General features: G+C 42.0%; 1 long non-coding RNA gene across 2 annotated transcripts in view; it reads right to left on the bottom strand.

Moving 5' to 3' along the window:
• Window positions 1-21,080, bottom strand: part of LOC118494476 — a 57,371-nt gene extending 36,291 nt beyond the window's left edge. For both annotated transcript variants that reach the window (XR_004896627.1, XR_004896628.1), the window contains exons 1-2: window positions 20,931-21,080; window positions 20,764-20,797 (exon numbers count right to left, since the gene is read on the bottom strand). This is a non-coding gene — a long non-coding RNA (uncharacterized LOC118494476). The remainder of the gene's footprint in view (window positions 1-20,763; window positions 20,798-20,930) is intronic.
• Window positions 21,081-21,594: the final 514 nt, after the last annotated feature.

Here is a 21,594-nt window from a genome sequence, read left to right as displayed (position 1 = left end):
ATCGCCAAATGACGCTGAGGGGGGGGTGAATAAATTCAGCAGAGACAAGGATATATAGACCAGAAAGGGGGAAATCGCACGCTCATTGGCGCGCTACACATGGCTGTAAGTTGCCAGTAAACAGAGTAGAAGAATTAGAACCAGAAACAAAACAAGTCGCCTTGGTCATCTAACCGCATTTACGAGGGAAAAATGGAGATATTTCTGGAGGAATTTGGGTCAATTCGGCAAATTTGAATTGTTCTTCCATGTAATGTAACATGCTGTGCCGAGACAAAGACCACGGGACAAAGTTACGGGACAACAGGAAGGCACCGACAGCAGATCCAGCTGTTCAGTCCTGCGAGTTAAATGTTCGCTATGTTATTCGGTGAAGCTGATTCCATATCCCATTTAGCGCATCAAGTCTTTTTCGAAAGAGGGCAAAAAACCACCCCAAGCGAGCGCAAACGTTTTTGCGCAATCGAGGAGGTTTTTATCAAATTTTGCTGTTTCCATCCAGCTTCTCTAAGGCGATACTTCAAAATGTGCACTAAAATGCATGAATGGAAACACAGCTATTAACAAGCTCTTCAATATTGGGTCTTTTGAGCTGCCATGCCAATGCATCAAAGCACATTTGCATGAAGATGAATGTTTCTGTAGCCTACTGGATTTCAACTTGTTGCCTTGTGCCAATGCATCTATTCTATTGCAGACTATTATATTCCATGTTGTTCTGTGTTTTGTGTATACATTAGCGGACATGAATGCAAAAAGAAAAAATAGGGTGTGAATGAAAAGAATGGCTCGACTGATAGGATCTGGGGAAAGAAGCCCAAGGTTGTTAAAAGGTAATGAATCTATACCTGTGTGTCTGCATCCATTGTAGCTTATAATTGCAGTGGTGTTCTTCAGTGGCTGAGAAATGCCAAAGAGGACCGCTCAAACAAAACACCTGCCCCTGCTGTTATTTCACTACAATATATCCTCCCTGACAATCCCCCGTTTCAGCCTTTTCACAGGCATCCCCTCGCTAAGGGTCCGCCAAGGAAAAACATTTGTTATAGAAGAGAGAAGGGTGCCACTTGGGAGACAAAGGGAAAAGTGGTGACATTATGACGTGCCTGTGATGTTAATTAAAATAAGAGAAAGAGTCCATTCGGCAATGTTTCACAGATATAAAACAATCTTTTGTGTTGAAAGAGAAATGCAATCCATACTAACCCTGTTGCTTTGAGCTTAGAATCGGACGTCCCCTTTCAATAATAAGCTTTGCAATAAAATTTCACTTTTCTGCCATTTCCACAAGGATTCCAGCTTATGTGCTGATGGGTTTATGTGAGGCGAGGCGTTACACTGTTTCGTTTGATTTCCTTTGTTTGTCATTTAAGTGTTTTGTACTGTATATCCTCTATGTGCTTAAGTCTCTGTTATCCAATACGGCTTTGTCTTTGCTTGTCATCTTTTCTGAAGTAGGTAATGTGTGATTGTTTTAAGGCCCTTAGGGTTTGTTTTATTTCACGTCAAGAAAATCTATATTTTTGATGTGCTGTATCACTGAGCATGTAAATACTATAAGCCAATCTGAGCGTCCCACGTTCAAGTATTGGTGGATGTCAGGCATGCTTTCTGTCACTTTCTATCGTGTTGTTATTGACAGGATGAATGCATTTAAGCAGACTTCAATGTCTCTAAACTGTACAGTGGTTTCCTCAGACAATTACTATTCCCCTCAAGCTATGTGTGGGAAGAGAATGTAGAAACATCGGCCCAAAAATGTATCAATTCATTAAGAGGAGTCCTAAACGGTGCCTCCAGGATTTCGCGCCCTTTTTTTGAGATTGTTGCGGCCCAAAACGCCTGATTTTGTGGGACCTTTTGTAAAAAAAAAAAATCGATAAAAGTTGCGATGTCTTTTGTATGTTTGTTGCAATGAAGTTGCGAGAGACAGTAAAAGTTCTTTACTTTTACAGTTTTTTTTTGTATACTTCTTTAAAAATAAAAAAGGAACTTGTTTTGGGGAGAATAAAACTACTCTGGGCTGAGATTTCCTAGGAATCTTACCAAAAAGGCTCAGGATACTGCAAATGTCGGTATAATATGAAAATGGCTGGTGGATTTAAGACAGAAAATAATAATTTATTGAATGAATCAAATTTTAACGTATTTGTCAGTGGCTTGTTGATCTTTACATTGTTAATTTCCTAACCTGACCTGGGACACACATTCGGTTTGATAAAGTACTTATTGGACTTTAACTTATCATTGCACTTAACAATAACGAGCATAGCTGTCCTCAATTTAGGTCATCGTGCCATCTCATCTCTGGTTTTTCCTGCATCCACTGCGTATGATTGTGTGCGTCAGTAGCGGGGGGAACTGAGCGGCCCCGCCCGCTGCAGAGAGTCGACAGGATTGAAACAGCAGCCGCTTCAGCGACTTTAGAGTGAAAAAACATTACAGCGTACATTGATCTTGAAATGTATACAGGTTGGCACGACGGTGTGAAATGTTTTGCACGGTCTTTCGCTGTACGTTTTGTTGGTAAATGTGAGATGTTCGAGTCTCATCTTCATATCGGAAACCAGCTCTCTCTCACTCCTGTTTGGTCAGTGGCTCTCAGAGTCACGTTATACTGACGTAAAGTCTGGCACGTGGGACTGCTGGGATTGGTTGAAGTTGCAGGAAACTCCGGTTATTGGTCAAATTTGCGGAAAAGTTGCGGTGATTGGTCAAAATTGCGAGTCGCACCAAAGTCACGGTGATTGGTTGAATTTGCGTGAATTGGCGCGACATTGCGAAATCCTGGAGGGACTGCCTAAACTTCCTGAACTTTGTTGGAGAAGCTTCAGTTCACCTGAGGTGGAAATCGGTTTCTTTAAAGGCTCCTTAATGACTAGGAATGGGCATTGAGAACCGGTTCCAACTTGAAAAACTTTTATTAGAATTGTTTGGAAAAAATTTCGAAATTTTCGAATCCGATCATTGGTTCCAAATTTAACATGCGTTTCTGTAGCGACCACCGTACTTCCAGGTGCTTGTTGTGTTGCAGCCATGAAGCACAGTAAGCGGCGCTCTAAAGTGTGGCCTTATTTTGACATTGAAAAAGCCCGGTAAAACTGTAAACCACAACTGAATCAAAATAAAATGTTCCTCTTATTTGTGAAATAAGCATGTGACCCGTTTCAACTCCACCCCTCAAAGAATCGGAATCGATAAGAACCGGAATGGCAAGGAGGAATCGGAATCAGAATTGTGAAAATCAAAACGATGCCCAACCCTATTTATGACTCTCACAAGATTGCTAGGCATACATCTTGAATACATTTAATGTATTGTAATGATCTGGCTTCATGTTTAACTGTTACAACAGCTGCTGTCGGCAGATATTTTACAACTTTTTTTTTTTTTTACTTTTTAGCTCTAGAGATGGCAATGTTGGTCTGTTGGTCCACCACTTTGAACAACTATTGGATGGGTTGTCATTAAATTTTGGTCCCTTGGAGAGTTTGGATTTACACTTCTTTGGTGTTTTATGCTGTCACAAGTTTCCTTTCGTCGCTCTTTATAATTATTATTGTCTGCCTGATGTATCACAGTACAAAGACTGTATGGATTCACTTTGATATGACAATGATGCAAATAAAATGATGGCTTGAAATGACAAGAAAGCGCAAGGATCTCTTGCTTCGCTGAAAACAGAACTGGGCCAATTTAAATGATTATTAGCATTTTCTTTTGCCGACATGGATAACTTCACAATTAGGACAATGTGATTTCCTCTCAGGTGTGCTAGCCAATGTGACACATTTTATTTTGTGGTTAACAAAATACTATATGGTATTCACAAGTTATTATTTGACCAACCTGACCTTGTTCTTTTATGTCCATGCAGGTCTGCTATCTGCCTGTCGAACAAGCTAAAAGTACACACTATCAATAGGATGATGGACAGTAATGGCAGGTTCCGGCATCGCAGAAAAGTTACAGGTTAAAAGAAAAAGCCTATTCAGTGCTCATACTGCCTGTATAAATGTGCATGCGTCTAATTACTACTTTGAAAATGAGTATTTCAACCACAAAATAGCCCTTCCTCGATGATGCTTTAAAAAGAAAGGCCTGCCCAGAGTAAAGAGTGAACAACCACTGAAATCATTGCCTGGAAATATACATATTACAAAACAGAAGTGCCCACCATGGATGCCAATGCACCGACCTGCGTTGAACTCCACACTCGTGCAAAGAAGTTCATCTTTAATTTTTGAGTGAATATATTTATTGTTTAACTCTCTGAAGTCTAAGGGCATTTTTAGATATCTTCTTGAATTCTCATTTTAAGTTTTTTTGCATAAAATCTGATCCCTGTGTGCTTCATATCAAAATGTTCAGAACAGACTCCACGTTCTGTGTAGTGAAAATTGTTCCAGAGCAATGTATAAAGAGATAATTTGGCCCTAAAGCGGAAATATTTCTCAAATCTTGTGGGAAAACATATCTACACTCAATTGTTTTGGTGCTTGAAATGGGTTTACAAAAGTCTTGGGTGAATATTAATTATATTATATTAATAATTTTGGAATATTACTTTTTGAGTAGGAGTTTTTAATCAAACATCGCTTGGACTCGCCGGTGCTTCTTTTATGCTCAGAGGGTTAATTTAAGATATAGCCTTCACTGATTTAGTTGACAAACCTTAAAGCTATAGTGCATAGTTTCTTTCTCCCCCATGAGGAATTCTAAGTGATGTAATGACAACAATCCACACAGAGGATTAAAAAAGCATGGACTCTTGAGAAAAGGTACTTATCTTTGCTCGATTTTCTGCGCACGAATATCGCCGGATGACACCATTTTCTGAACATAGCCATACTGAGAAATACAGAGAGAGTTTTGTGGAGCTGATAGTCTTAATAAGCTTTGTATCAACTAATTTGGCAATGGGTTGAATGTAACGTTATGTTATGACGTTCATTAATCTAAAAATGTTACGCACTAAAGCTTTAACCAAAGTTCTGGTCTAACCTTGACCGACTTTTATGAACTAGCAGCAAAAAGCAGCATAATTGCCCACGCTCCTTACAGTTCGGGCTGTTCTGAGTGCTCACACATGTCCACCCCTGAAGTCCACCGGCGATACTTGCCCTGGTGAGTTGCTACATGTCCGATAATGCAAACGCAAAGTTAAAGAAAAATCAAGAAAGCAAGAAGGGAAGTCTGACAGAGAACATAAGTGGTCCAGACCTGGATAAAGCAGTAGGTGGTGATGGTGAACGCTTGCTCACACACACTCTTTGTTTTCTCTAGAGAGAATGCATTTTCCTTTCATACAAAAACAACATAAAAACTGCCTCTCTAACTCCATGCCTTTACTCCTTTAGGACACTCTAGGTAAACAAAATATGTAATGTTTACTTGGTTGCAGTCACCCTGGTACTTGTCAGCAGTGGCTCCGGCTTGCTGCGGCATCAGGTACATCTAAGTGGTCTGCGGGATCTGAGGCATCAGGGAGGCTGCGGTGGCAAAGGAAGGGTGGGGGTAAGAGGGGAATCGATGCAAGGTTCTTTTAGGCTTAGTTCCCTGGCTGTGCAGCTGCTAGCAATTACCTGAGAGGGCCTAAGGCTCTCTAATTACTCCACCAAAAGCCCGAAAATCTGTCAAAACCAATTAGTGGCAGCCAGGAAACAGGAACATGGCGAGGCATTCATTTGTTTGCGAGGCAAACACTCGCCAGGTACTAAGCGCAGAATCATCGTTTGATTTATTAATACGTGTATGCAGGTCAGAGCGCCGCGCGTCATGACAATTCTCCCTCTCGCAACAAAAGCTGTGGAAAATAGAATTATTAGGTTCAATTGCTTTTGTTGTTTTTTTTCTTCCTTTGCAGAAGCTTTATTTTTAAGTGGGAAAAATGTAGTCCTGTGCAAAGTGAAACCAAATCCACCGAATGAGAAGTAACTAAGGAAATTGTTTGCAAAGGGCAAAAAGTGAAGTCTGAAACAAACACAAAAGGTGCTTCTTCTAGAAGATAATCTTCATCCTTTCTGCCCGACTCTCCTTTCCTCCCGCCCGTCCTCTTTTTCTTCATCTTCTTCGTGGGATTGGCTTTGGAGTGTGGCCGCCCTGCCTGCCATATGCTTGGCGCCGCTCATCTTTTATAACCACTTTGTCACTCTCCCCAGTTTTCAGGTACACTTTGAAAGTGATGTCGCAGGATGCAAAACACCCAGAGAGAGGTGGGCCAGCACCAGACAATGATTAATACTGCTTTCAGCCATCTCCTTGAAGGGAACTGAGGCATCATTGCATCGCAGCTGAATTACTTTGGCTTTGAAGGGGGGGGGGTTTGAGAAAGCAGCACCATAATTCTTTGAATCGCCATATATGGATGTTTTTTAATTAAAATGTTATGTGAAAAACACATTATTCACAACCTTGAATTACACGGGCGAAACTTATACTTTATGCATCGGGGGAAAAGTATTGAGACTTTGTCACAGTCACGAAAAGCCTCATCTTGATTTCCTTGCTGTTCCACCAAGGTTGAGCAGGTTGTTTTACACGTTCCATTCAAGTTTTTAAAGTGATAAATGATAAGAGCACATTTGCACACCTTTTCTTAACTTTCAAGCTTTTGAGAAGTAGGGAATGTTGCAAGCAGTAAATGTTGGGGATTTTTGGACTCGGGAGGGAGGGTTTGTTGAGGAATGCCGGCGTGTGTTTGCGCATAAATGGAATCCAAATGAAGTTGGCAGTGTTGAGGATGTGTGGCAGTCTCCCCGCAAGGCCTGGTGACTTTGACCATGAGGCCAGGGATCATGTGTTCTCAATGGCTGGCTAATATGTGCTGTCATAGTGAGTCACCCTCCTTAATAGAGGCCTAATTAAGACCAATAATGATGCAGGTCTGCTCAGGGTGCCCTGTGATTCACACCTCCTGTAGGAGGTAGGAAGGTGTTGATCAGGGACTTAAACATGTAAGTGTGTTAGGGCACATATGGGCGGCCATGTAGTTTTTCCCAGTACTGAGTAGGGTAGTAAATTACAGCTTCAACCTCAGTGATGCTGTAGTTTGCATTTATTCCACATGGCAGTGGTGAATCTAACTCAAGTGCATTTTTCAGAGACAATTTGAAGTGTACTTTTTAACTTCCCTTCATGTATTTTTTGATAGAAATAATACATTGGCTTAGAGATGACACATTTTTAACAGTCAATACATACAGAATGTACAAAAGAAAAACTTTGTAATGACAACAGAGGAGCTGCATGCATGTGGCCTAAACAGCAAACACACAGGTGATTCCCATTAAGGTAAACAGCACTGCACCTGGCAAGGCAACTGGACATTTACATGACAACCAATCAGCATCCAGCATTGGAACGAGGAGGCGCGTGGATATTAGTTTAACACAAAAAATGGGAGCACTTTCTCACCCATTGAATCTCACATACAACCTTCATATACTGTACACATTCAAATAATAGACAGTCAGCTTTATGACAATGCATCTACAGCTAACGCAGTGGGCTTTTAAATGGTGTATTTAACTTAAGTAGGAGAATTTTCTTAATCCTTAAGAGGAAAATTCAAAAACCTAGCACTTCACTGTCAAGATTTTTTTTATTTTAATTTATTTATTTATTTGAGGATTTAAAAAAGAACAACATATAATGTTGCAAACCAGTAATTACATAGGCCGACACTAAAAATCACAGAGGATAACAACACAATAAAGTTCGGAGGCTTATTTCCATTGTGGTCCTCTAGTTAAACACACATCCCGCTCCCCCTTTTCCGTGCACTTTGATAGGTGATGAAGCTGTGCAAGAAACCCTATGTAACATTGTTTTAACAATGAGAATTGATACATTGCTATAGCAAAAATATTGTTTATAGCCGATTTAAGGATGCGAGTACCTCCAGAGTACCTCCACCAGGTCCTCCACAACTGCCAAATTAAGAAATTGAAATTTCCTGTGACCTGTTCAAATTATAAACAATCCATTTTTATATATATATATAAAAAAAATACAGCTTTGGGCCTCTTAATCTACATGTCAAGTGGTATTACATCTTGGAAATGGAGGTATTCACACTATTTTGATTTTATCAAGTAAAACAGTTACAGGAACTCCACTAACCCAAAGGGAAGAAGCTGTAATTGACTTTTACCCCTTTTTGAAAAAGAAAAAAAGTGCATGCACCAATTTAGAGAATGAAATGGAAAAGAGATAATTATGAATGCCTGCTTTTAGGCAGCAATAATAAGTAAGATAATTTCTAAAGACAAAAACAAAGGAAGTGCTCTAACTTCGTCATGAACACGAACACAAACACACATGAGCACACACACGAACACACATGAGCACACACACACACACACACACACGTGAGCGAACACACACACACACACACACACGATTTATCTGAACAAATTAAAGTCTGCAAGTATCCCACAAATGAAATCTCAGTTAGTACCTACCATGCAAATTAAAACAACGCAGCCCATACTCCATTACACATATCATTAAAAACCCCTGCCCCACTTCAAAACCCCTGCTACCAATAATCAACCTTACCATGTTGGGGAATAAAATGCAAAGCGCTGAATTAACAAGCAGGCGTGACAGGCTGGTTATTGATTTAATGTCAGCGGCTGGCTGGCACATACATCTCTGAGGCACAGCACACTATTAAAACGTCCTAACTAGGGTAATTGCATTAGACACCTTTTTATACCACTTTGTGCGGCTAATCGGCATGTAATAAGGAGAGAGAAGAGACAGGAGCCGAGTGATTCGCTGAGTCAGTAATTGTGTGATGTCATGTCTAGAGGCGGAGGCAAAAAAGGAGGAAGAATAGGAACTGTGAAGTGGTGACAGGAGGACGAATGGGGACCTTTGCTCCTTCCAAGAGGAAAAAAAAAAAAGAAACTGGTGGCATTAATCTGTACTATCAAAGCTATACATCATTATTCCTGACTCAGCATCTTGCAACTGATGAGTACACAGAGCATACATCGTTTCACAAGGTTCTTTCGATAATGCCGTAACCATTGAAATATTTTGCAAATATTTTAACCTTTTAACACCCACTAACTCTGAAACGGTAGACTGCTGCAAAATGGAAAGTTACATGAATATGAACATGCAACATACCGTATGTATGAGTCTTATCTTTTTTGTTATTGTGGTTATTTTCAAAAAGAACTCCCTGTTATATAGGAACGCCTGGTTGAGTACACCACTAAAAAAGAAAAAAAATGTTTTTCTATTTAACAGTCTAATATTTTCCTTGAAAACTATAAAAATTATAACTGATATCACAATGAAACCTGCCCAGTTGATTACTTACATTAAAGACTAGTTTTTGTGTTACAAGTTTTCTGAAATTGTATGTTTAAATATGCAAATGAAGCATTATCTAAAAATCTCAAAATTGACCAGTGCATAAAAAAAAAAAAACTTTTTTGCCTGTAGGGTCTCACCTTAATTTACATGAATCGTCCTTGAAAAGTGGCTATAAAAGCACAGTATTTTGGGAGAATATGACACACTAATTTGACTATTTGAAGCGAGGCTAGCTTTAAGACATGGATATGGATATGTGAGACACTCAGCAAGACAGCCCAATGTCAAACTTTTGTAGATGTGGACAACCGCTACTAAACTAAATGGTTCAATAAACATTTACTGCATAGGGCTGTGTAGGCAGAACAAGAAGAAAACAGAAGAAAGCTGTCCTGCAGCAACAAGTACAGTATTCACCTCCCTGGGTCGAATCCCAGAACTAAAATATCCTTCAAACTGCAGCAGCTTGACCGCGCTCCAGGCTTGGAATTCTTCCTGTTGCTCCCTGAATGAAGATGTGAAACTTCATTATGGACCCCCCAACGAGGCCTCTGAGGGGAGATGGAGAGAGAGAAAAGGAGACAAGGGGGGGGTGGCCAGGTGCCAGGTGCTCCCTGTGATGGGACACCCCGTCGCCATGGAGACATAGGTCAGGGGGCATGCGGGGGAGGGGCGCTCGGAGAGGGCACGCGCTCCGAGCAGCGGGGCAGCCGGGCTTGGGCATGAATTACCCGCCCGCTGAGCCGCTGCTTTGGGGCTGCTGGAGGAGAGGTCACATACTCAGTGGCCCTCAAACGCACACACGCAGGCTCTCTCAGCAACCACAACACGGCTCTGTGTGCGCCCGGCTAGTCACAACAGCTATTCTGCATTTAGCACAAATACAAGTGCGCATGCACACACACACACACACACACACACACACACACACACACACACGCGGAGAGGATGAATTAGGTCAGCTTCATTGGTCAAACAGGACGGCTCTACCCACAGCAGGGCACTAAACACAAATTATTCTCACAAGGATGCTTTTAATATCAAAAGAGACAATCAGTGGCTGGACCTCCTCCACTTAAACTGTCCCACAGCTCAGTGTGGCGCAGCATAAGGCACCTTGTCCAAAGAGCACCTGGACACAAGAACACTTTGGACAAAGTACAATAAAGAAGACTGTACTGTAAAAAGTACCGTTTCATGTTTTTACATCTGGGGTCTCGGCTAGTACTAGAGTTTACGCACCGATCCAATACCACGTGACTTAGCCCCAACAAAATCTACTTAAAAGTAGTGTATTTATGTTCATTTTCCGATATGACTGACTGTCGAACTGGATCATACAAGAAAGTTCTGTGCCGTTCATGGTTTGTTTTTGTTCATGTTTCACAAAGACTTTAACAACAATGATAGCATATATTACATCCATACAGGGATCGTAATATACAGGTGTTAAAACATAATAAAATATATGACACACTGGTATCGGATCGGTACTCGGTATCGGCAGATATGCAAGTTCAGGTATTGGTATTGGGAAGGAAAAAAGGGTATCGGAACACCTCTATTTATAAGCAACGGTCAATAAATTAGAACAAAATGGGAAGTATCAACCTGATATGTTTTTTGATCTGTTATAAAGGGCCCAGAGTCTCAAACAAAACATTAGGGTTAACCATGCTGGACCCTGATTGGCTGAAGACACCAGCTGCTTTAATCAAAATGATGCGAGAATAGCTGAGTAGAGCTCATCAACTAAAACATACATTTTACTTTCAAAAAGTCCATGACCACTCAACAAAAGTAAAATGTTTGCCTATAAACGAATATTCAATTCCTCCCTCCAACAGTCAAAGAGTTAGAAGAAAGATTTGGGCTTTATTGTAATACAGGGAAAGAAAACAGTACGCAACATTTGCTTAGTAATAACAGTGGATCACTGAACCTCCTCCTCAGCGTGACACTGCTGCTAAACTGGAGCTTTTGTTTCTGCCAACAGTACGTGATGATCCCACTCTGGCGGAGGAGGGCTGGAAAGAGAGAGGGGGGGAGGGAGGGAGGGCCACGCTGTTCAGTGCTAAACTGAATCAAAGGCCAGAGGCTGCTGCGTCTGCCTCCAGCCGCTTGATTTGCCAGAAAGACCCTGGATCCGTGCCTTCATCATCTGACAACCTGTGAGAGCGACTCATTCATCCAGTCCTCTCCTACACACCTCCGGGACCTCAACAACACCTCGCAGTGTAATGAATCAAACACTCGGCCAGGAAAACACAACCCCCTCGCATAAACACACACATAGGCGTAGATTTCGGGTGGGGGGGGGGGGTGTGGATGCATCCCCCCTAATATTTAGAAGAGGTAGATTTCTAGATTTCTCCCCCATCAAAAGATTATTTGAAAGACAACCAACTCAACAAAAAAAAAATAACATTCAGGGGGCTCAAAACATGTGTATACCCTTCTTAGGGCTGCGTTTCTCCAAAAGTTGAATCTGCCTCTTTATTACAGCATTGAAGGAAAACAAAACAAAAAATGAATATTTGAATCCCAAAATTGAAAATCAAACACCTACCCAACATATGTATATAAATATCGGTATACAGTCGGAAATTCGGATCCAGCCCTGCTTCTTACCTGTAAATATATGTTTTCCAACGATTTCAGACACAGGAATTGAAGTGTTTGAAGCTCAAAAGGTTTTGGGGGAGGACCCTCAGAACCCCCGGTTATAATGTGCCCCCCCCCCCCCAATGTTGAAACCAAACCTATGCCCTTGAAAACACACACACACACACAGTGCGTCTCACTATCTTTGTGGGGACCCGTCATTGACATAATGCATTCCTTAGCTCCTTACCCTAACCTTAACCATCACAACTAAATGCCGAACCTTAACCCTTACCCTCACCCTAACCATAACCTAATTCTAACCCTAATCCTAAAACCAAGTCCTAACCTTCAAACAGACCTTTAAAGTTGTGGGGTCCAGCATTTTGGCCCCACAAAGCTGTCCGGACCCCACAAGTATACTGGACTCCCGGTTTTTGGACCCCACGAATATAGTTGAACAAGAACAAGAACACGAACACACACACACACACACACACACACACTGTCAGTGAAGACAAAAGAAAGTTTGCGGACGAGTTTATGACTTATTCTAAAAGGGGGAGAGCCGTAGGTTTGGGCATTAGCAGATGCATGCACGGCAGCAAGATTCTGTTCCTTTTTTATATCTAATCACGGCAGACGTCAACAACGGCGTCCTTATTACTGCGGTAATGAGGACTGAATCCGTCTCACATGGATTAATTTGTAAAAAGAAAAAAATAATTAAGACAAAAAGGGTCCTGTATCAAGCAGACAAATCAGAACGACAACAAAGTATGATGCGTGACAGTTTCCCCGAGTCCTCCCGCAGTGACGCAGGCCTGTCCTTTTGTGTCATGACTAGTCGCTCTCTGGCATTAATCAGAGCGTCGTCCTATCTTGTTAGGCTGAGCCGGGAGATGATAGGGAGACTGCAGGTCTTTAATCAAGGTTAGAATTATCTGTGATGGTAGCTGATTATAAACCTGGTCATCAGCAACATATTGTCGCCTCCTAATCATCCAAATAAACAGAGACCTGCCCTCAGCCCCAACGTGGAGGAATAAATTACACACACACACACACACACACACACACACGTCTCACAGTACACATGCCCATGCATGCATATGCAAACAATGGCACTTACATGAATGCATACACAAGAATTTGCTTTAAAAATACACACACACACACACACACACACACACACACACACACACACACACACATGCTTGAATATCTATGCTCAGATACACAATCTGCAGCACACAGCACTTTAACATCCAATACTTTTAATGCAAATACCACATTTTATGGCGGCTTTTATAATGCCTTGCCTCTCAGCGATTGAGGAATGAATACATTCCAGCTAAGGAACCCCAAGCTTGAAAGACATCCATCAAGACAGCAGATAAACAATGAAACGGCCCCTCTCAAGTCGATGATAACCTCAACTACTTTCTGATCTACTTTCATGTGCTTTGTCTCCTTCTTTTATTTACTCCCACTCTTCTTTTTTTCACCTCTCCCGGGGTGAGCCTCTCCTTTCTCCTCCCTCTCTTTCAGAAGCTCATTACCTCGGGGCCGAGTCCTCGGCTGTTTTCAACACAGCGAAATTATAACACGACTGGCGACGGCACTCGTTAGCAGCCTTGTCAATCATCTGCTCGGGCATGGGGAGAAGCAATCGGCGCCGGGGTCAGCGATGAAGATGTTCATTCTCTATTCATCCATCACATCTTCCGGGAAATCAATTTACACCGCATCAGCGTCACCGTGCCTCAACAACAGCGGCGATATGAAAGAGGAGGGAAACAACTTCTGAGAGGAAGACAGAGCAGAGTGGTAGATTCGTTTAGATACAATCTAATAAACGTCACTCATCTTGTTTTTTTCCCCTTCTGTCACCCCCAAGTTACCTGAATCCATTGTCCTCCACTGGAAATTAGTATCTGCTAATACGTTTTATATATATTTTGCAGCTTTAACAGAAACCAAAGTACAGCGCCAGCTAGTAATCAACATGTTTATCCTAAGTTACTGAACCTCATTCCTTCAACGTGCTTTCACTTTCCCATCCCTCTTCTTGTCCCTTTTACTTATGTATTCTCTTTGGCAGGTGGCAGGTGACAAGGCAGAGATTTGGGATGTTGCCGGCTCTAACATTAATGTAGTTGTTGCTTTCTTGCAGATGTCAGCTTCATGGTTCATTAACGGTTTTTGGTTTAGAGAAACCCAAAGAGAAGGAGGATAAAAGACGAGAAGACAGGTAGAGATGGAAGGGACTAGGCTGGCAGGGGAAAAGTAATTGGCAACATAAATTAACCCTGGTGTCGCCCTGACACTGGCCACGTTAGTAGACTGCCGATGAAAACGCCTTTGAAAACGGCAATTCTGTGCTGGACATGGCGGCTTTTGAGAAAACCTGAAGTGTGAGGTGAGAAATAGTCAAGTAGAGGGAAGTGACAGAGCAAGAGAAGGAGGGTGGAGTGCCAGTTTGTGTGCATGGAAGCATAGACGGGTGTGTGCTGCCAGAAGTGTGTATTAGTGTGGTTGTGTGCTTTCATTCCAGGAGATGTCATGCTGTTTGAGCAAACGGTTCCCCGTTAAGGCCATCCACCGCCTGCTGCCGGCGTCGCCACCCCTGCTGTACCCAGCCAGCCTCGTGCCAACGCCTCTGACACCACAGCCGCCGATGCCAGGAACCCGCCTGCCCCCTCGTCTCAGCAGAGCAGATGTCACTCAATTGCCCTCCACCTCCCCTGAAAAACTCAGACACAATCACCCTAACAGGCAGCCGCGCCAACGTGCCAAGCGGGCGACACCCGACGTGTGAAGAGAGAGGAGTGGCGGGCATATCGACGGGACGGCGATAGGGGGCGGGGTGGCGTCAGGCAGGAATGCACAGCGTGGGAGCGTTAGAGATTTTTCACACTCGCTCTGTCGCCTCCCCCTCTGCTACCAAGCCACCCACTCACCCGCCTCTCCCGTACAAACACCACCACTATGCACATGCAACATGCAAAGGCACATAAACACATGCAGTCTATTCTCTCCCCCTTCCACTCTGCAAAAAGAGACACACTTTCCCCTCTTTCTCCCGAGATGACACCCCCTGCAGGCCTTTGGAATATTCTAATTCTGTTTCCTAACTCTTATGTGTGGAGTGTGTGACATGTGAATTGTAATTAGTCGCTCTGGGGTGAGCAGAGAGCGAAACCCCCATCTCCGAAAAAAAAAATTAAAAAAAGAGAAAAGAACCAAAAAAAGGATTAAAACACTGGAGGGCGAATAATACCCCATCCAATTTTAACCCCCAATCACCACCTTGTGCTCCTGTCGCACTTTTGATTTTCTCACATACAGTAGGTGTATGCACACACTCCCTCAGCCCTTCGGCGCTCTTTGTTTCCCCTTTTAGCCCTGATCCAAGTCCATTCACCTCCTATAACATCCAATGGTACTGTAGCGCTCGTCCTTCAGACCGCCATGGATCTTATCTGCAAGGGAGGCCTGTATCAGTAACCCTGCAGCCCCCCGCTCCTCCACTACAAAGGGCCCGGGCGACAGGGGCTAGCTGTAGGGATGGAAGATAATGGAATTGAGGTGGTACTTAAATCTCAGCGAACCACGGCAGTTCAAGTAATTAGTGGATGGGATCCATACTGGGGGCACTAAGCAGAGCTAATGCTACCCTGGGCTCTGCTGCTGGAGCAGAATTAGCTGTATGGGAATGTGTGGAGCTATCGCACCGATTATCTGCCTTTGCTCGCTGGTCTCTTTCCGGATTTCTTTCTGATAGACAAGCTCCAACTTCAGCGGTGGTTCGCCAAGAAACCTAATGGAAAGAAGACAAGCAAAAGGGGAGAGGGAGAAATCAAGCTAGTTGGGGGGCGGGGGGCGCGGAAAGGGGATTGTAATTTCACAGCAGTGTCAGAAGAGCCAGCCGAGGCCCTGTCTTTCCATTGAGGCTTCATTAGGGCGAACAATGGACTTCCCTGCCATCTAATTAGACGAGGTTAATGAGGAGAGGAGGGCCGCAGTGGATCCCCACCGTGCACGCTGTGTCACGGGCAGGGGAGGTGGTCAAGGGGCCCGGGCAGGCGTCAGGGGAGGGTCACCTCATAGCCATTTTACAGATTATTGTGTATTTGAGAAGGAAACGGTACAAAAAGGTACAGGGGCTAAACATGCTCCTGTGTGGGAGGGGCTGTACCCTTCATCTAAATCAGACTGGAAGATTAAATTAACTTTATTGATCCCTGAAGGGAGAGAGGAGGCATAGGGTTGATAAAAGCATTTTTATTACCTTGTTGCAAGTCTGACCTCCACTTTTGTGTGAATACATTTCAAAGTTAAGAGAATAATTGAGACAATTCGAAATTCGAAATAAATAAAAAGAAATGTATTATTTATTAATTATTTATGATGTCTTACAATGAGTTTTGGAGTGTGACTGAAACATGCAGAGACCTTTAAAGAGCAAATATTAGCAGGTAAGACAGTTTTTCTATTTAAAAGCTGCAGCAATCACCTTACATCTCATTAGGTTTGTCTGCGTCTTTCGTCGGTTTCCAGGATGCAAGACTTTTTGCGATGATCAGCTTCACTCATTTTTTTCATTGTTATTTCTCAGAGAATAATTCTCCCTTGCAGTGAGACAGCCAGCCCACGGTTTCAGCTGCACTGTGCCTTTAAGTGAACCCTTTATAACTAGGCTTGCTGCACAGTCAGCCAGTCATTAAAGGCTGCATTCTGCATCCTTCATCCCACTGGCGATTGAAATTCATGGGTCAAAGGAGCAGCTCAGCAAAATGTTATTAGATAGGAAAAAAACTGATTGCAATGAAATGGACCAAAAACTTTTTTTTTTGTCACTATTTATTTGTTCAAATGGTGGCTAACATGCTGTATGAAGGGATATCAAATCAAAAAACATGCACTGCATATGTGAGTATCATTAATTTATATGATTATTTTTGGTTTTCTGAAGAAGGGGGAAAAAAGCATGAATTACTGTTTTAGTGACCTTTTTCTTATCATCCTTGCATCCTTCATCCTACGTTTGTGGCTGTAGGTATTTGATGTCTATAAGCAGTGGTGAGAGAGAGTACTCAATACTGTACTTAAATACAACTTCAAGGTACTTCTTCTACACATTAGAGGCAAATAAAAGAGTAAGCCTGAACAACAGTAAAAACTGGAACACAGCTGTTACAGTATGAGAACAAAGAAATACAAGTACAAGGTGCATGGGTATCAGCGTCAAAGTAGCCTACACAGGGTGGGAAAAGTCCATCAACCTTGCAAAGTTTTTTTTTTAAAGATTATTTTTTGGGCATTTTAGGCCTTTAGTACAGTATATATAGGACAACTGAAGACATGAAAGGGGAGAGAGAGGGGGAACGACATGCAGCAAAGGGCCACAGGGCGGAGTCAAACCTGTGGCCGCTGCATCAAGGAGTGAACCTCTATACATGGGCGCCTGCTCTACCAGGTGAGCTACCCAGGCATCCAACCTTACAAAGATACAATATAATCAACAACAACATCAGCATCCATTACATCACATCACCAACCCCTTTTGTCAACGTATCTGACATCCTCAACACAGTCAACAGACTAGAATATATAATCAACCAAGAAATACAGAAAGAAAAGAAATAAAGTAGCCACGAGTTCAAAGATGACCACTCCCCTGACCCCTATTCAAGAGGGAAATGGCTGCAGGTATAAAAGGAGTACTTATACCCGTTACTCCTGACGGGAGCCTGACGGCAAGAACTGAAATTTAGAGAATAAGGGGTGGGAACTGTCGGAGTGAATAGCATTAGCTTTCCTGACTTTCTGTCCATGGAACAGGTCTGATAATGGGTACTATTGAACTCCCAATGTCTTGTTGCTCTTCTTCACAACTCTGTTTAGTGCAGAGTCTTCTACCACTGTCTAGAAACTGTAACCTAGACAGCTTGTAACTGACGAGTATCTACTAGTACTAGTACTGAGACATTTAAACTCCCACTTATTTTCACTTGTACAGGTGAGAAGAAGAGATCCCAAGAGGCTTCTAAAACCTTACACCCCCGGAGAAAAAAGAAAGAAAAGAAAGGCAACCAGACAATAATGGTAAACAAACTAGAATCAGCTCGTTAACAGAATCAGACAAACCTCAACAACAACGGATCGCCTCGGAACACAAACGTGTGACTCGGTTTGCTATTAAGAATACAGCTAATTAATCAGTTAGGTGTGAGAGGGAAGGGAAGAGGTGCCTGAGTGAGTTCGCCATTAGAGACGCGACAGATAAGGGAATAGGTTTATGTATAGATGAAGACAGTTAATGAGTGTTGAGAAACAGAAAAGAGTGAGACTGGCAAACACTTGGCTCCGTCAACAAAACAGCTGGCATTTAATGTATAGCAGACAGTGAGAAGCAAGCTGTAACAGAGGAAAGAAGATGCTGTTGTTTGGGTAATTGTAACACATTCGCCATTAAAACAGGCTTTTTATGGTGTCCTTTAAACAGGCTTTTTATGGTGTCCTACTCCATAGATGTGGCAAAAAACAATGTTATCGCTGCACATTAGTGAAAAGAAGAGATTATTCCTGCCGCTGTAGAGCCTATGGTCGAGGCCCTAACACACACACACATGCACACACAGATTAAGGTAATGCCTAGTAATGTGTGGGTCATGGTGTACAGTAATAGCCATAATCACAGCTGCTGTTATAGGCTAATTTCAGACAGATTTCTGTGTCCATTGTGTAACTAAAAGCAGATAGATAGATAGATAGATAGATAGATAGATAGATAGATAGATAGATAGATAGATAGATAGATAGATAGATAATTACACAGCCTTAGTCTCAGCTTTTTTCATTTTCCCATAGAAATGACGCTGCTGAAACTGACATGCGCAAGCAAAATGTTAATCAAACAAACCCATTTCTCCTCAACAGCTGAACCAAACAAACAGGCCTCAACTTTCCCATTCAAGTCAGAATGACAGCGTAACACAACACAACAGCAGCGAACGCAGCCTTCTTTATTCAGGGAACGTCAGCCGCGCGCCATTCTGTTGAAAATATCAACTTCAGATGTTGAGGGGAGGGGGGGGGAAAGACGGGCGTTTTGTCTGCCTTTGTTGGTTTGGGCTTGATATGCTGTGTGAGCCTTTCAAGCCATTTGTTAGACTCAATTTCTTCCTCTGTTACATCTGCAGATTACGTTTCAAGCAAACAACCAGCAACATGAAGGCACGGCAGCGCTATTATGGTGAGAGAATGACAACTTGCATAGGTAGAGAGCAGGAGGAAATACAAGAAAAGGATGGGAAAAAAAGAGTTGATGTAAAGAAGGCGAGGGAGATTGGAAAGAGGTGGAGATAGAAGTGATGAGATACTACAGTGATGGGATGTACACGTGCGTGTGTTGTCAATGCTTGCATGGAGGTTATGCAAATAAAAATCACTTTGATTCTCTGGCCTTAAACATTCTCTCCCTCTCATTCTTTTCTTTAACTCTCCCTCTTGGTTTTGTGCCTTCATTCATTTGTTATAAAACATTGCAGGAAAGTGTTTCAGCTAAACTTGAAACTTGTTTTTAACATAATAACATAAGATGTTCAGGATGCATCCGCACAGCTAGCAGCAGAGCAGAGCACTTTAAAGTGCCCATATTATGAAAAAAAAAATCACTTTTTCTGGGATTTGGGGTGTTATTTTGTGTCTCTGGTGCTTCCACACGCATACAAACTTTGAAAAAAAAAACATCCATGCTGTTTTGAGTGAGATACGGGTTTCTGAATGTCTTCTGCCTTCAGTCTCCGGGTGAGCTGTTCAAAATCGGCAGGGCTTTTTACGTCACTAGCCGAAACGAGGTGGCTAACCGTAGCATGCTAGCGCTAGCATGCTAGCTCGTTCCGAATGGCAAAACACTGCTACAACACACACTAGTTCACCATAATCTACAAAAGAACTACTTACATGTCCCTGTTCTGCAGGTATTCCACGCAAAGTTTAGAAGAAGTCTCCCGGCTAATCCTGCCTTGTACTACTGAAGTTGTAGAAACAAACAGCTAGCTAGATGATGTGATCTTACCTAGCTACTGCACATGTGCGACTGCCAACAAAGATGTTACAGCAGTGAGAGGTCTCACTCTGTAGCTAAAACAGAGAGCTGAACACAGGGTGAAAAGAGGAGCTGCAGCAATGTGCAGTACAACAAAAAGATGGTGTTTTTTGAAAATTAAAACATGTAAACCTATTCTGATATAACCTCTAAATACAATTATGAACCTGAAAATGAGCATAATATGGTCACTTTAAATATTGCAAAACCTGAGAGAACCCCATCAACTGGAATTTATTTACAAATCACATCGAAAGGATTGTTGAGTCTGACAGTTTCCACAATCACAAATCAAAGTAGTGAGGGTAAAAAATAACAGAAAAATAAATATTTAGAGTTATGTCTAGTATGAGATATCACAAGAACAACAAGAAGCTGCACGTAATATTAATTCTAAAGTATCTGCTTCTGTCACAGTTTCGGTGTTTGCCAATTAGCTTGCAAAAGGATGACACAAAGTAGCTACAAACGAGCTAAACCGTCAGCATCAGTTTCACTGTTGGTTTTGTGTGAGTTTTTTGTCATGTTAGCAAAAACAGTGCTTTTTGTGTAATAAATGAATAAACAAACATTTGAACACAGCAATGAGAAAGTCAAGAGGAAAGACAGAATGTGGACAAAGTTATCTGTGTAAGCTAGTTAGCTGATCTAATTTAAGTAGCCACATACCCTGTTAGCTATGTAGGTAATCAGTTAGCTAGTTTGCTTACCTTCTAATGTTGATATCGTTCAGGTCTTTCCCATCTGTTGTGAGAGAATTAGAGAAGAAATGTTACTCTTCCAGGAAATTAAAGGCTCTGATTGGTTTTTCTTAAGCGCCATTGTTGACGAAATAAAAATTCACAGAAACATGTATTCAAAACAGACTCCAACATACTTTCTTAGGTCTTCAATGAGCTCTTCGGGGCATTTTGTTTTTTACCATCCCATCCTTGCTGTCATTTTTTGACAAACCAAAGGAACAACGGGAACTAGTGAAGCTGCAAGGTGAACAGTTGCTGCAGAGCTCGTATAATGGGTTCTTCAACTCAATTAGCAACACCTGTAGCTCCAACCACTGGAGGTGGAGCTCAACCAATGAGATTTCTGCACCCGGAAAGTTTTTTCCGTGTATTGACACTAGAATTTAGAATTTTTCTAAAATTAAAATGTCTGAAAATATATATCAATATGAATTCAACATATTATCAGCAAAGATAAATTGGCCTTTTTGTGAGAATAAAAAACATTTGATTTACACATTAAAGATAAGCTTACCATAGGCAAGCTAGCCATACAGATATGCTTAAGGATTCACTGTGCTTTCCACATGTATGTTTAACATTAAAACATGATGAATAAATAATATCCATTTATTTTCATCCATCCGGCCCAGTTTAATATGCAACTACATGTTATACAACACATGTAGTAGGGGGTCCCTACACCTTCTCTCTGTCATCTAAGGGTTCCTTGGCCTAAAAAACGTTAAAGACCCCTGGTTTAAACGCTCTGAGCAATAAAATGCAACACATCTTTGTAGCGTTGTATGTTGTTTTTTT

Source organism: Sander lucioperca, chromosome 24 (genome assembly GCF_008315115.2).
Source record: "Sander lucioperca isolate FBNREF2018 chromosome 24, SLUC_FBN_1.2, whole genome shotgun sequence".
Classification (NCBI taxonomy): Eukaryota; Metazoa; Chordata; class Actinopteri; order Perciformes; family Percidae; genus Sander; species Sander lucioperca.
This window is presented reverse-complemented; position numbering and strand designations above follow the sequence as displayed.